The sequence below is a fragment of the Perognathus longimembris genome, chromosome 6 (assembly GCF_023159225.1).
Source record: "Perognathus longimembris pacificus isolate PPM17 chromosome 6, ASM2315922v1, whole genome shotgun sequence".
Taxonomy (NCBI): domain Eukaryota; kingdom Metazoa; phylum Chordata; class Mammalia; order Rodentia; family Heteromyidae; genus Perognathus; species Perognathus longimembris.
Window position 1 is genome coordinate 16,138,242 of NC_063166.1, and position 15,684 is coordinate 16,153,925.

The following is a 15,684-nucleotide window of genomic DNA, read 5'->3' on the forward strand; positions in this document are numbered from 1 at the left end:
ACATCTGAGTAGCCCCTGAAAATATCTTACTGATACTCATTTCTACAAACTTCGGTTTCTTTTCACACCTTTCTTTTCCCTTTTAAAAGTCTTGACAATATTGTTTATGCAAGGTATTTTGATGAACACTTGGGTTTGTTTATGTGACAGGAATCCCTGCTCGAGTTGGCAGCTTCCCTAACTTTCATTGTTGTTGGTTAAAACTCAGGCAACAGAGCTCCAGACTAGCTGAGTTTCCCATGCTGTAAAAGAAAGCTCTGTCTGGGTTCTGTCTCTAAGGAAAGTCAAGAGGCCAGGGAAAAGCCTGTAAAATTGACCCTACCTTACTTCTCAAGTTAGAAACTACCTTAAAGTTCTGTTTCTGCTTGTTAAAACCGTTTTAAGAAGGGGACGTGCAATCAGGTAGAAGGATGGATGAGGTGAAGTTTTGGAAAGGGCATGTCTACTTCCACTCATTATTCAAGGACCTCTGTGTAACAAATCTATATACTAAAACGCCAAGTGATCACAATTCCTTGGTGCCAGATTCTTATTTTTCTCTTTTAAATAGGAAGACGGAAATTGTAACATTTGTTTAATTTTGAAAAACTTCCAACTGCTGCAAAGGAGCCAATTTTGTTTCATTTCATAAGGGGGGATTAGAACTATTTCTTCCCAGTCGGCGGGGATGTAGCTCAGTGGTAGAGCGCATGCTTAGCATGCATGAGGTCCCGGGTTCGATCCCCAGCATCTCCAGCCTTTTTGTGTCTACTTTCTTCCTCAATCACTACCAGTACAGTCTGAGCGTGCATTGACACACCTCCTGGGTTGTATCTGGCTGCTCTTATGTTTGTACCCATCCTTCTCAGAAATTTTATTCTCTGTCCTCAGAACGTTGATATCGTGATCCACAAAGCAAAACCAACAAGAACAACAACAAGAAGAAGGATCTGGGACTGTGTTCATGAAAAACCGACTTCGTCTCTACAAGCGCTGAAACGGAAGATTTCTGTGGACGCATTTTCCGTCCTTTGCCCTTAGCTTGGCTGCTGGGGTCTCGAATGGGGAGGGGATGGGCTTCGAGGATGCACTTCCGTCTTCGGGTTCACATTTTTAGACTTAAAGGGAGATGGATTTTCCCCGAAAGAAAATACACTATTGCCGGGCCTGGTGCTCCTCCAAACGCAGCGCTTTGACATCGAACACAAAGGGATGAAACCCAAGCGTTTCGACCGGCATGTCGTCTTCCTACAGTGCCTGCGTTTCCCATCGAGTTCAGCAGCGCTCCCACTGAGGTCTCGCCATTTGGTTCACTGGTTCTATAACTGTTCACTTCCCCCCTCCCCGCTTCCCTCCTTTCCTCCCTCCCTCCCTCCCTCCCTCCCTCCCTCCCTCCCTCCCTCCCTCCCTCCCTCCCTCCCTCCCTCCCTCTCCTCTGCCTCCTCCCTCTTCTCTGTCTCCCCCTCTCCCTTTGTCTTGGAGCTTTACTATCAACTTCCCACTTGAGACATCCTGTCACATTAATAAACAAAAGGAGTTTAGAAAACAACTTTCCTATGTGTGTTTGTTAGATTTTTCTCCCAGCCAAACCTCCAATCAGTGTTAGAACCTGTGTAGGTGCAATTAAGATTTCGAGAACATTAATCTGAGAGGAGAGTACCAAATTCTTTAGAATAGCAGTGGCTACCTGCTATCCCTTGTGTCCGACTCTAATGTTTTCTTCTCTCAGCTGAGGGTGGACCCAGAGCTTTGAACAATTGATTGTCAAGGAAAGATAGAATTAAGGGCCTTAGCATGGGCTTGTGGGTGTGTAATGCTCTAACGATTACCTTATATTAGCTTGAGGTTAAATTATGGAACAATCTTATTCCTAATATTTATTATAGGCCTATGATAATGTAACTCTCACCTAACCTAGCCTTGAAGTTACTAGAATATTTTGAACTAAAAACAAAAAAAGCATGATAGCATGCTCTAATGAAGAAATAATCTACAGAGCTTTGCCTTGCCAGTTCCTGATTTTTTTTTTTTTCCTTTTCCTTTTGTGCCAGTACTAGGGCTTGAATTTAGGGCCTCACACTCTGTCTTAGCTTTTAGAATTCAAGACTGGTGCTCTAAGACTCTACTTTGAAGATTTTTGGTGGTTAATTAGAAATAAGAGTCTCATGGACTGGCTTTGAACCAGGGATATCAGATCTTAGCCTCCTAGTTAGAATTACATGCTTAAACCACAAATCTTGGCAATTTTGATATCTTGTAGTACCCACAGTCTAGGTGAGAACTCTTATGAGAGCACTTGCTGTTACTACCTATAATAGTACTCCTGGTGTAGTACTACCTAGTGTCTAGTTTCAAGTTGTTTAATTTTAATTTTAACCTATACCCCTCATCTAGCCTAACCCCTTTGTAATGTTAACCATGACTCTAAACTCTAATTGTCACTAACTTAAAACCTAACCCTTGTCCATACAATCAGTCCCATCTCAAAAATAAAACTAACCATCATTCGAAGCCTAACCATGAACTCTGATCCACCCTAGCCCTACTCCTAATAAAAACCCTAACCCTCACTCTTACCCTAAGCCTACTACTAGGGCTAAACCTAACTCTAATTCTAACTTTGACACTATATCTAATCCTAGCCACATCCTAAACCTAACCCCAAATTTACCTAACACTAACCTTAAATATAATGTCTAATTCTAATGCTAATCGAAGCCACTTACCAACCCAAACCCTGGGCCTAATGCTAGCTCTAAACCTAACCCTAAAAAGTATCAAAACCTTCACAACTAACTTAAGCAAACAATAATCCTAACTAATGCCTAATTACAAACTCAAAAACCTTTATTCTTAATTTTAATCCTCTTTAAAATGCTAACAGTAACGTAATTCTCACCCTAACTCTAAACCTAACCGCATTTCACATGCTAAACCTAAACCCAAACCTAAACTTAATGCTCAAACTAATGCCTAATTTTTAGCATAACCCTAACCCCAAACTCACTCTATTCATAATGGTAGCTCTAACCCTAATCCTCATCCTAAATCTATACCTAACACTAATCTACAACTTGAACCTCACCTCAAACCTAATCTAACCTTAACCTTAACTATAATATCTTCTAACAATAACCCAAACATTGATGAACAGTATCCCTATTTCTATGCTAACCCTTAACTTAACCCTAATTATCAACCTAAACCTAACCCTAGTACATACATGGCCTAATCACAAACGTAATCTAACTTAAACACTAAGCCTAATGCCTAATTCTTATCTTACCCTATACCCCTGATCAATCTCATCCTTGTTCATCATGTTAACCTGTACCCTATATCTACATCTCACCCTAACTCTAAACTGAATCCGAATATACACACTTAATCTCACGAACAGACCTAAAGGTAAAATTGATTCTACTGTATAATTCTAGGGCTAACCCTAACCTTGATCAACCTTAACCTCATACCTAGTGCTAACCCAACCCTTAACTCCTAATTCCAACCTTAACTGTAGCACTAACCCTAAGCAATAGCCTACATCTAACCCTAAAGTTAACATAACTCTAATCCTCGCCCTAATGCAAAACCTAACATCTCATTCAAAACTTAAATCTAACTTCTGACCCACACTGAACCCATTCCTAATGCTAACTCAATCCCTAAACCTAATTCAAACCCTAAAGCTGACCCTAACACTAATCCAAAGTCTAAACCCCAAGCTTAACCTAACCCTAAAACTAACAGCTAATTCTAACCTTACTTCTGCCTCCTGATCAACTATATCATTTTATAATGCTGACTCTAACCCTAACCCTAATCATAATTCTCAGCCTAATTCTAAACCTAATCCTAATCTAACTGCAAATCTAAACCTAACCCTCCCTTTAGCGTCTAATTCTAAGCCTACCTCTAACCCTTGATCAATGCTTTCTAACCCATGATCTAACCCTTTCCAAATGCTAACTAGAACCATAACACTAAACTAAACCCATATAAACAGATAAACTCTAACCCCAGATTTAACACTACTCCTAACACTAAATTCTAAACCTAACCACTACTCTGGTTCAATCCTAATCCTAATAAAAATGCTAACACCAAGCAAAACCTTCATTTTAAATGAAATCTAATCAACAGCCTAATCCTAATCCCAAATGAAACCTGCCACTCTCAACCTTGTCCCTTCTAGTGCTAACCCTACCTTTCATCCTCCCCAAACTTAAACTGTAGCCTAACCTAACCTAACCCAAAGTTTAATACCTAATACTAACATTATTCCTCGCCCATTCAAGCCTGACCCTTCTGAGATCTGACCGCTGTTTAGAGACTGAATGTTTAGGGGACTGTTGGTTTTTCAAAGCACGAGTGTGATGGTTTCCAGCAGGCAGGAATGTCATTCATTTGATAAACGTTCTAATCGATCTCTTTTGCTATAAAAAGCCTTCCATTCCACTTTGGAATATTCAAGCCTTAGTTGCTTCTGCATTATCTCAAGCAGAACCGGGTCTATCCGTCCTCCGGCGGAGCAGCCCCGTCATTCTTCCGCGGATACCAATCTTTCCCGTGGCTTTATCTGCCCTCGCGGATACGCGGGCTACGTTTTCCAGGTTATTATCGGAGTGTGGTTAACTTTTTTCTTGAGCAGTAAGGGAGTGATTTTGTTTTTTCACACAAAATCGATCTGTCTGAAAGAGACTTGCATAACCCCAATTAACAACACAGCTTTTCACCTAATCAGGTACAGTTTGGCCAGAAAGGAAAAAAAGGGGCTAGCCAGGTGGCTCTGTGGCTTAGTTGGCTAAAGCGCCTGTCTCGTAAACAGGAGATCCTGGGTTCGAATCCCAGCAGGGCCTTGCTGGTGCGTTTTTACAGTTTTAAATCAAGAGGAAAGTTCAGTTAGCATCAGACTTGGGCTGGAAAGCAGACTTGTATCTTGTTTTTGTGAAGCTACCATGCTAGGGTAAATATTAAATCTTGTGAGAAGTAAGGTACTCATCGATACTTCAGACTTGATTGAAGGTAGTCTGTTTTGGGTTTTTTGTTGTTGTTGGTTTTTTTTTTCATGCTACACTTTCAATTACTAAACAATACCCCCAGCTGAGTTTCTAGTTTAAAACCAAAGTTAACAAGCCCCTTGGTCCAATAACCTAGGTAAATGTCCCATTCTCACTGACAGTTTACAAGAGTAATTTTCTCAACTTATTATTTCAGGGAATACCATTTCTTAGCCTATGTTAATTAATGTCCATTGATAGTAGTTTACAAAATGATTTAAGGGGAGGGAAGCTAACAAAGACAATTTCTTTGCCTTTCTTCCCCAACATTTTTTGTAAACCCTTCCCTTATTAGAAACTGTTCTTCCTCTAAAATTTTCCCTAGTCACCTTCTTAGTCCCAGGTAGCCATTTTGTTAGAAATTATGCTAGTCCTATTATATAATACAGTGTATTTTCTACAGAAAAGTTGACTTTAAGTATGATCTCTTCTAAAAAGAAGGAATTTATTTATTTATTTGGAAGTATTTGTGACTAAGTTCAAAAGGCTGTTAAAATAAGGGGCAGAGGTAGACTCGAGCCAATACAGTAGTTCAATTTAACTTTCTCACTCATTCCTCCCCACTTTCTATTTCTTCTGAAAAGTTATGTAACCCTAGACTCTGAGAAGATCTGGTAGTTGGAAGCAAGCCATTTTTTTTCTAACCCTGACATTTATTTCTCAATATAGAAACAGGAAGATAAGATGTGATTTAGATATTTTTAATGGCTTATAGATATCAATAATTTTATAAAATTTAAGTATATAGATTCAACTTTGAAATCTAGACATAGGCTGGAATAAAGAAATGGAGATGCTGGGGATCGAACCCAGGACCTCATACATGCAAAGCATGCGCTCTACCACTGAGCTACATCCCCACTGCTATAATGCTACGGCAGACTAAATGCCTATTCTTTGTGTACATTTTACAATGGTCTCTAAGAATGTGCTTTATACATCTGTGATACCAGAATTGAGTGAATTTTATAGATCTTGAATGTCAGAAGGGTGTGTGTAAATGCCACTGAAGATTTTATATTTGACAGAAAGTGTAAAGTAAGAGGTGACAGAATCTCAGAAGGAAGAAATCCACAAAGTATTTTTCTGCTATTACACCTCCAGGAGAGTTCTTTGTCCCAAGAGCTTTTGGGGGTGAAGGAAGGGAGTTAACAGCAGTGAGGATTTTCCTTTTCCTTTTTCCTTTTCTAGCTTTCTAGTAATTCCCATAGTTTGGAACACACAGCAATTAGGTTAAAAGACTCTCAAAAGAAGTTAGCCTCCTACAGGACTGGAGGTGCTGGGAATTGAACCCAGGGCCTCGTGCATGCTAAGCACACGCTCTACCACTGAGCTACACCCCCTGGTGACCCAGCTAGCCATTGCATTTCTTCTGTGGCTTATACATTAGTATTTCTTCTTGAAGATTAACCAAATTGCTGACAAAATATGAAAAACTACATTCTGGTTTATGGAAGATCTCAGCTGGCACCTACACAGCAGCACCAGAATAAAGGACACAGTGGGATTTCAAAGGAGGTTGACAGGGGGCAAACATTTAATATACATACTTGGCTTGGGGATACAGAAGATATTTGAAGGTCTTTGTTTCTAGGGAGGCAGCGCTGGGTGCAGGGTCTTGTGCACAGTTGCTTCTTTGCACTTGTTTTTGAAAGTGCACTGTGTATGCCCACCAGCTATCTGCTTTGGTATCCTGGGGCTTTACCAATTTAGGGATAACCAACGCCACCATTAGAGTCAGTACTGTCAAGGTCTGACTTCCATTTTCCATTCTGTACAGAGTAAAGTTCTACAGAATACATTTCTTCCCCATTGCAATCTATACTCACTTTAGTGAGTTTTTAAACGCAAAAGACCTCAGGAGCCAATAGGGTTTTGTCCTCTCCAAGAGCAAGGTGGAGCCAATTTTATCTTATGCTTGAGAAATTCTTAGGCTTGAGATATTGCCTCTGGGGCAAAAACCCCCAAACAAATAAAAGAAGAAACTATTTGAGTTTTGCACTGAAAGTGCACAGGAAACACTTGCCTAGGGAGAAAAGGGTGTAGTGTTTTGTACCTGTTTATACAGTTTGAGTTCTGACTGATTTAGGATTGATGTGGCTTTAGGGACTTCTCTCAGTCTTCTTTTTCTTTTCCGACCCCTTTACATCTGTTCTTTCTATTTATTTCTATGTTTATTTGGGAAAGCCTTTCACTTACTGTTTTTGTTTTTTAAGATTTTATTGTAAAGGTGATGTACAGAGGGGTTACAGTTATTTAAGGCAGTGAGTACATTTGTTTTCAAACAGTTTCACCTTTTCCCTCATTTTCACCGGCTTCCTCTCCCCCCCACTACCCCCTCCCACCCAAGTTGTAAAGTTGGTGGCACTTCTGTTCTTTAAGCCTAGCACGGCAATGAGTCCCCAGTTGTGACAGCAATTCTTTTCTAGGCTTTGTCCTACATAACTTTAAAAAAAAACATTGACCTGGGCATAGCTAGTAGGGGAAGAGAGAGCTCTGGAGTTAGAGGTCTGACAGTTGCTTCAGGGTTTTCATTTGAAAAGAAATTACCTCTTCTCTCACTGCCCCCCCCCCTTTTCTATTAGTAAATACTGCTTTCTGCTGACGATTACATATTTAGTATTATCAATTCCAAAAGCCATGATTTCTCCCAACACAGGCTAAATATTCACAATACACCATTCAGAAATAGCATATTGACGAAGGAATGAGATGAACAAATGGAGGTACTGGGGATCGAACCCAGGGCCTCATGCATGCTAAGCATGCGCTCTACCACTGAGCTACATCCCCTGGCTAGTTCCTTTCTCAGTTCTTATGTAACCAGATACCCCAAGGATCTGCCTCTGTTCTGCTTAAAGTAAAATGGGAGTGCGCACCTATTCTGGCCAGCATCTGCAGTTAACACGGCTAGGGTTTTCAGAATAACGCTCTGACCTCCAAGGGTTCCTTCCAGCAGGCAGTTGCCTTCACCACCAAGGGGAACCCCAGGGGGAACTCTTCTCTTAAATCGTCAACCTTTCTCCTTTCAGCCAGCTGGAGTCCTGGGAGATGGCTCCCCTCGGGAGGCAGGGAATCGCTTTCCCGAATGCAGGGGGAGTCCAGGCTCTGGGAGACCCCTGGGCAGCTGGCTGGAGCGGGGTCAGCGAGTCGCAGTTGAAATCCTGCATGCATTGCTGTATTTCACGAGAACCTTCACGTCGGGTATTTAGGCGCACTGCTTTAACTTGTTCATTTCGTATTTGCCAAGTAGTCGAATCACGCTGTCATATAAAGTTACATATGCTGTGAAATGCACTTTAAAACGTGCGCTTCTGGGTGTAGTTGTGAGGACCAGATCAGGATGCAGCCAGAAACAGGATGCTTACTACAAAAGGAGTTGCTGGAGGAATAGAACGACTTTGCGCCCGCCTTCGTGAGACGAGGTGGCCGAGTGGTTAAGGCGATGGACTGCTAATCCATTGTGCTCTGCACGCGTGGGTTCGAATCCCATCCTCGTCGGCGTGTAAGGGTTTTATTTAGTCCCATCATCCACGTGTGATGGGTTCTCCCTCTCTGTGTCTACCAGTGTTGTGTTGTACCTCAGTTTACAGTACTGAACCAGGGACCCATTCTCATCTTTATAAATTAAGGCAGCCGAATAACTGAACGGTTTCGCCATAGAGTCTGCATAATTAAGTGAGTTCCAGGCCACAGGTTATTTTTCAACCTACTGTTAACCATATATCCTAATTAGATCTGTAGTCTACTTCAGATCTGCATTTGTTGGGACTTTGTGGGGGATGGGAACATATTATTTTTTGGTCATTTATGTTTATAAATTCACGTTGTCCAAAAGAATAAAGAACCATACAACAAAACCTTACACCCATTCTTGTTTCTATTGCATTTCCCACAGATAAGCAATCATTAATTTCCTCCAGAATCCCATTAAGAATATATGAATATGCATTACATAAAATAAATATTTCTCTCTCTCTCTCTCTCTCTCTCTCTGTGTGTGTGTGTGTGTGTGTGTGTGTGTGTGTGTGTGTGTGTGCCAGTTCTATTCCTTGAACTCAGGGCTTGAGTGTTGTTCCAGAGCTTTATTTGCTCCAGTATAGCACTATACCACTGAAGCCACAGTTTCTGGCTTTTTGGTAGATTAGAGATAAGAGGCTGAAAGAGTTTCCTATCCTGATTGGCTTCGAACTGCAATCCAGCACCCAGCTCAATATTTATATTCTTATGTCATAGTGTAATAATTCAAATGATAACATACTATGCACATTGGTCTTTATCTCGCCCTTTTTCTCTAATATATCTTTCCAAATAATCACAAAAAGTGATGCTTTACTCTTTATCAAAGATGCATGGTATTCAAATGCACATTTCTTAGTTTAGGTTTTCTTCATCTTTTACTGTCAAAAACTATGTTGCAATAAGTAATGTATATGCATATCATTTTGAATGTGTAGCTATAATCTTGCAATAGAAATATTTGGAAACAATTTTTTTCTGTCCTAGGGTATTTGCATTTGGAATGTTTATACATTTTGTCTAAGGAACCTACAGGGATTTAATCAGTATGCTTAACCAATAATAACAGACAACCTTGTTCCTCTTACCCTCCTTCAACATGGTATTTTACCAATTTGGGGATCTCTGCTCACTTAGTAGGTGAGAAGTGAATCATAGTACAATTTCATGTACCTGTTGGCTATTTGTATGTCTTCATTTGAGAAATGTCTGCTCAGGTCCAGAGCATTTTTAAATTAGGTTGTTCATTTTCTTACTATTGTGTTGCTTGAATTCTTCATATACTTGTATATAAACATTGTATTAAATGCACAACATATTAGGTTATTTTTTCTAGTATTGTAACTAAATACCTAAGGGAGGATAACTTATAGATAAGAGGGTTATTTACAGTTTTGAAATCTGAAAATCGAAATGGGACAGATTCTGGTGAAGGTCCCCTCTGACAATGTTACTTCATAGCAGATGGCATCATGGTAGCAGTGTGGGCAAAAATCCCTTTGGTTTGTTTTTCAGATCTCATGTGTCATCCTGGAAAGCAAAAGAGACAGGTCTGAGATGGGGGTTCTAGGAGAACAACATTGAATCCTTCCTGTGGCCACATGGTCGATATAAACAAGAACTTCCTTCTTAAACCACTTCCAGTATTGCCACACTAGGTACCAAGCTTCCCATATTCATTAAATCCTCTCAGATTCTACACCAGCCATTTAGAAAAGGGAGAATAGTTTGGATTTGATTTCACCACCAAAGCATCAAGAAAGTGGAAGACAGGATCATACCTGCTAAGACAAGCAATAAATAGCACAATGAAGAAGTCTTTTCCCTTGCAATCCAATTAGCACAATTTACAGACTAGTAAAAAATGGAAGTTCAACCAAGCACTCATGAAGGAACTGCAGAATCTGTTTTTACAAGCTTTATGCTAATTGGCTAATTGGCATCTCTCTGTAACCAGTTTCAATTAGTAATAGGTGCTAATGAGTTCTTGTTATAATGCACTCCTGGACTTGGTGAGAGAACTCCACTTGCTTTTCTGTTATGTAGAGAAAAATTAAAAATTAAAATATCCAGTAAGGAATAAGTCTGAAGGTAGATCACCGAGTTTAAAGAGTCTTATGACATAGAAATGGTTATTTGTATAAAACACAGACACTTGTCTCCCCCTACACACACTTTAGTTCCTTTCCTCCTCCCACCCCCATTTCCTCTCCTGCTTTGTGAGTGTACTTTTAGGTTTGATCAGCAATATGGACAACTCCTTCTTTGTCTACACACTGAGGGTTCTGGGGTACACTTACTGTCCCCGAGCCTCAGCTCCAGGGACCTGTTTCCTGGGTGCTGCAGATGAACAGGTTGAAGGAGGAGCTGTCAGCAGTGCAGGAAGAGGACGCAAGAGATTCCCGTCCCATCCTACCGCCCCTCCCTCCCCGACACGTGTTGCTAAAGATGCTTGAGGGGGTGTCCGGGGCCTAGGACATCGGGGGCCCCCGCAATCTCCGAGGCTGCCAGCTTTGGAGGACGGTTTCCAGATCCACGTTGCAGTGGTGAAAACGAAAATGCAAAGGAAAATGACGAGCTGATAGGGCGTGTTGTCTCGGCGAGATGGGGTTGGGAAGAGGGGTCTGACCCAGGAGGTGAGGTGGGTGCAAAGATACGGGGCCACCTGAGCCATCGGGGTAATTTGGTGGACTTACAAAGGTCTTACTTGTTGCTTCAGTGTGGAGAAGGAGCGCCAAATACCGGGAAGTTCCGTGTAGGGAGCGGAGGAACGAGTTTTTCTACATTTAGAATATCAACCCAGGAATTATAAAAGGTTCTCTTTTAAAAGGTTCTCCCACGAGAGGTCCCACCGAGATTCGAACTCGGATTGCTGGATTCAAAGTCCAGAGTGCTAACCATTACACCATGGGACCGACGATAAAAGAGATGACAGTCGTGGTTAAATATATCCTTGATAATGAACAACCCCCAAAGAGATGAGATGATAGAGCAAAAGCTTTGTTGCACAAGAGGCAATGGGCACTACAGTTCACTAATTGTGTCACTCTCTTTCACTTCTGTTAGGCACATAAATAAGCTTTGAGCAGGGAGTGGGAGCTCTAAATTTTGTGAGGTTTGCAATTTATGTAACTTAGGGGCCCACTTTAAGAAAAAGAATGGACATTAGGAACATAATATTCGATATGGGGTATCTGAGGATAAAACTGCAAGGGAGCTATCGTAACTAATTTCCATCATAAAAGCATACTTTTACTAATTTTACAAAAATATGTTAAGGAGTGGCCTACAAATGAGGGACTTTTAGACTGATGACAAAACCATTATTGGATACAGTTTAGTGATAGCTATTAAAATAATTTCTATATCATCAACTTTTATAAAATTGTACAAAAATTAAAAAAAAAGAAATAATCAAACCTTTTTGGGGTTGGAGGCATGGCTTAGGTGGTAGAGGGCCAGCCAATGAGAAAACACATCAGCTACCTAGTTTGAGTCCTAGTCACTAACAACAACAACAACAAATTTTTTCTTAAAGTACATATTATGGTACCTCAGATGATGCAAGAGAGAGAAACAGAATCCCTGACTGGATGGCTTTCTTATTGATTATTTCCTGTAAGGTTGTGATACCAAAGAGTTACTCTTATCCTTATTTCTTCTTCTTCTTCTTCTTGTTCTTGTTCTTCTTCTTGTTCTTGTTCTTCTTCTTGTTCTTCTTCTTTTTCGTTTTTGTAGCCCTCCCTGCCAGGCAATAAGACAAAGACCCAGGCCTATAAACCAAACTCTAAGGTATGGACCCAATACTCATTTGTACATTGTAATTCTATAATCACTTCTCACTTTCCCACCCCTTGCCTCCAGTCTGGGACACTGCTACTTACATTGTGGCTTCTCCTTGACCTCAGCCCATGTAGGCTAGAACTTGGGCTAGACACTTTCCAAAACCAATTTCAATAAATACTCAAACCAAAAGGGTTAATACTGTTGTTCTCATCTCAGTAATAGATTTTATTTTTACTATGTTTGGTGGCTTGCCTAAATTCTCTTGCTGCTTTGACCTTCCTTTAACAATCCCAAATGTAGCATATGACCCAAGAAGGAGAGAATGGGAAAGCAGAGACATTTAATAATATACTTTGAGCACCTGCTCTTTTTTTGAGCACACTTTGGAAGGCACAGAGCAGCATGAGATGAGGAGAAAAATGCGAATGCAAGGATTTCTTATGGGAGGCTTTTTGTGCTTCTAGACTTCTGGCTGAAGCCAGTGGTCACAACCTTCCCTTTTCAATAGTGTGGTTAAAGGCCTTCTCTCCGGTCCTGCCCAGTTCCCAACACCTTCAATACTTTTCCTCAGAGCGAACACTGCTAGAAGAACCACTAGCCACACGGAAAATGTCTGATAAACTCCACAGCAACGTGTGGAGCTCTGAAATATCCATTCAGATTTTCTGTGATCTCTGGGGCCACGTTCCAGAGCGGCAGAAGTGGCTGCTCCTACTCCAGAGGGGAAAGCTGCTCCTTAGTGGGTCTTGGTTTCCACAGCTGTCACTGGAGAAGAATGGACGAGTCCTTAGAGTCGTTTTTTCCAAATCTGATTTACAAGGAAGGGGACTGGAGGGAAGGGCTGGAAAATAACAAGGAAAAGGGAGGGAGTGCGAAGAAGTGCTGGGATGCCCTGGGGTGGGAGGAGAGCTGGCAGGCTGAGTGCCAGAGATGGTTTAATCATCCTTCCAGGAACCCCCCGAGCAGCCTCAGAGCGTGGCACTCCTCACCAGCGTGGCAGATCACTCTCGGTGCTCCCGAGTTCACCGTCTGTAGGTTTCCGAGAATGGGCCTCCCCGATTCTACCAGTGCTGTACAAGTTTCCACAGACACCGAGATGCCTAGCACCACCCGGCGTCCTAGAGCGGACCGGAAGTGAACGAGTCTCCCTGTCCGGCCCGGACTTGCTGGCGTGCGTCCGGAGTCGCCTCCGCCCGGAAGGGTTTCCCCGGCGCACCTCTCCACGTGTGACGGAATCCGAGCGCAGGGTTGGAAGCTGTAGTGGAGGGAAGGGGGTCGTGTGCATGGCGCCAGACCAGACCTCCTCTGCAGGTCGGCCCCGGGGTGAGAGAGTTCAGACTTGCAATCTTACTGTCCCAACTTCAAAAGAAAACAAACAAACAAGAAAAAGAGTTAAAAAAAACAACAACAATATCAACCGCAAGAAACAAACCCAATTTTATTTAGCATGTATCCAACAGTAGCAATGCCTCTGACAAGTCCTAATGACAGTTACTGTTCAAGTCTTTGCATGTAAAAGGCGAGTTCTTGTTCATTTTAGCAAATACCCCAGCTCAATCTGTTCGAGTCCATGATGATGAGGCACACAGCTTTCGATTGCTGTGCCTAAGTGGTTTAGATGGTCAGATTGAAGGGGGAAAAAGACTTATTTTGGCTCTTGGGTTCAGGGTTTTTAGTACATCGTCCATTGTCATTGTTTTGAGCTAGCCAGGAATCAGGAGAGGGAAGCACGAGATGGATCAAAGCTGCTCACCTCATGGAAGAGAAAGGCACGGACCAGACTCCTAATATCTATTAAGGGCATACTGCCAACGACTTACTTTTTCTACTGGGTTCCCACCTACTAATTTACTAATGGACGGCTGCATAATCTCTCAGTGGGGTCACAGGTTAGGGACAAAGCCTTTAACATAAGGGCATTTAGAGGACATTGAAGACTCAAGCTATTTAACTTTTCAACCATATCTGGTAATTACCTTTGGTATTTATGAGAAATTCGTACAGTATTATTTGCTAATCTCCCTCTCCTCACAATAATGACTTATCTTTTACAAAACTGACTTCAAAACTACACATTTCAAAAGCCTCAAACAAACTCTGTCCAATAGACAGACTTTAAAGAAGCACTGAAGAAAATTGGGGGTTAGGGGAGAGATCCACCTTGACTTTTTCAGGTAACTGGCTGGTAGTCCTGGTAGATTATTATCAGAAGGATTTGCTGAATCTTGCAGCAGTAAATACCCACCCCCACTCCACACACATCAGGCTCTACCTACAGTTGGACCTCCTGCTGGATGATGGAATGTTAACAGAATGGGTAGTCATATTGAGTAAAAAATGCAAAGACAGTCCTTGCCTTGCTAACAGTTTTTGGGGGTCCAGTGGGGATCACTTGAATGTTTTCCGGTTTTGTCTTTTTTTTTTTTTAAACAGGTGTACTTGTGTAAAAACTTACTTTAGAGTCTGTTCCTAATTCTGAGAATTGTCTTCTTTTGTCTGAGCTGATTTGAATAAGGAGTCATGTAATTATTGGGACTATAAGAATGGAGGAAAGATTGTAAAATGAAAACAATACTTTAGATAAATGATACTTTAGACAAACGGCAGTTTCTTTAAGTTAACAAAAAAAAAAAAAAAGAGAGAGAGAAAAGAACAAGAGACAAAGATTCTGCAAACAGCCTGTTCAAGGGAAGTTTCTGTTCCAGGGAAAAGCTTGAGGCTGAGGGTAGGGTGAATGTAGCACACAGCAGGTGACTCACATAGGTGTGTGTGTGTGTGTGTGTGTGTGTGTGTGTGTGTGTGTGTATTTCTGGTCCCAAAGACACTGATTGTGCCAGTTCAGAATTCAAAAGATGTGATTGTCCTGCAGCATATAAGAGCCTGTGTGTTGTCTTAGAATCACAACCTCTCAGCTGGACTCAAATAACATCAGGAGCTAAGAAGTTGTCTGCAGGATGAGAGCAGGAATCCTGTGGAACAAGAAAGAAGGTATTAAAGAGGTCATCGGCGGCCCTTTTCCAATTCCCACGGAAAAGAAACTGAAATTTTAAGCATCTCAGTTTCTGGTGCTTTTCAATGGATACACAGTTTTCTCTGGCTTTAGGCATCCCTCCACGTGGATAACACATGACAAAAAAATCAAATTACTTCAAATATAGAGAATTAATTTATAGTGCACAACTTTAAATATATTGAAATTTTAGTGAACAAATTGGTGGCTAACAGAAATTAAATAAAAGTAGTTTTTTGAAAGCACCAAGCAGCTTGGCTCCATGGCTTAGTTGGTTAAAGCGCCTGTCTTGTAAACAGGAGATCCTGGGTTCGAATCCCAGTGGGGCCT

The 15,684-nt window shown here is 41.4% G+C and overlaps 8 non-coding genes across 8 annotated transcripts; 4 read left to right on the forward strand and 4 right to left on the reverse strand.

The window, feature by feature from the left end:
* Positions 1 to 663: 663 nt before the first annotated feature.
* Positions 664 to 735, forward strand: Trnaa-agc. Its single transcript has one exon. It is a non-coding gene; the product is annotated as a tRNA-Ala (tRNA).
* Positions 736 to 4,764: 4,029 nt separating this feature from the next.
* Trnat-cgu lies at positions 4,765 to 4,838 on the forward strand. The gene has a single exon. It is a non-coding gene; the product is annotated as a tRNA-Thr (tRNA).
* Positions 4,839 to 5,827: 989 nt separating this feature from the next.
* Positions 5,828 to 5,899, reverse strand: Trnaa-ugc. Its single transcript has one exon. It is a non-coding gene; the product is annotated as a tRNA-Ala (tRNA).
* Positions 5,900 to 6,310: 411 nt separating this feature from the next.
* On the reverse strand, positions 6,311 to 6,382 carry Trnaa-agc. Its single transcript has one exon. It is a non-coding gene; the product is annotated as a tRNA-Ala (tRNA).
* A 1,378-nt stretch (positions 6,383 to 7,760) lies between these two features.
* Trnaa-agc lies at positions 7,761 to 7,832 on the reverse strand. The gene has a single exon. It is a non-coding gene; the product is annotated as a tRNA-Ala (tRNA).
* Positions 7,833 to 8,458: 626 nt separating this feature from the next.
* Trnas-gcu lies at positions 8,459 to 8,540 on the forward strand. Its single transcript has one exon. It is a non-coding gene; the product is annotated as a tRNA-Ser (tRNA).
* Positions 8,541 to 11,401: 2,861 nt separating this feature from the next.
* Positions 11,402 to 11,473, reverse strand: Trnaq-uug. Its single transcript has one exon. It is a non-coding gene; the product is annotated as a tRNA-Gln (tRNA).
* Positions 11,474 to 15,610: 4,137 nt separating this feature from the next.
* Positions 15,611 to 15,684, forward strand: Trnat-ugu. Its single transcript has one exon. It is a non-coding gene; the product is annotated as a tRNA-Thr (tRNA).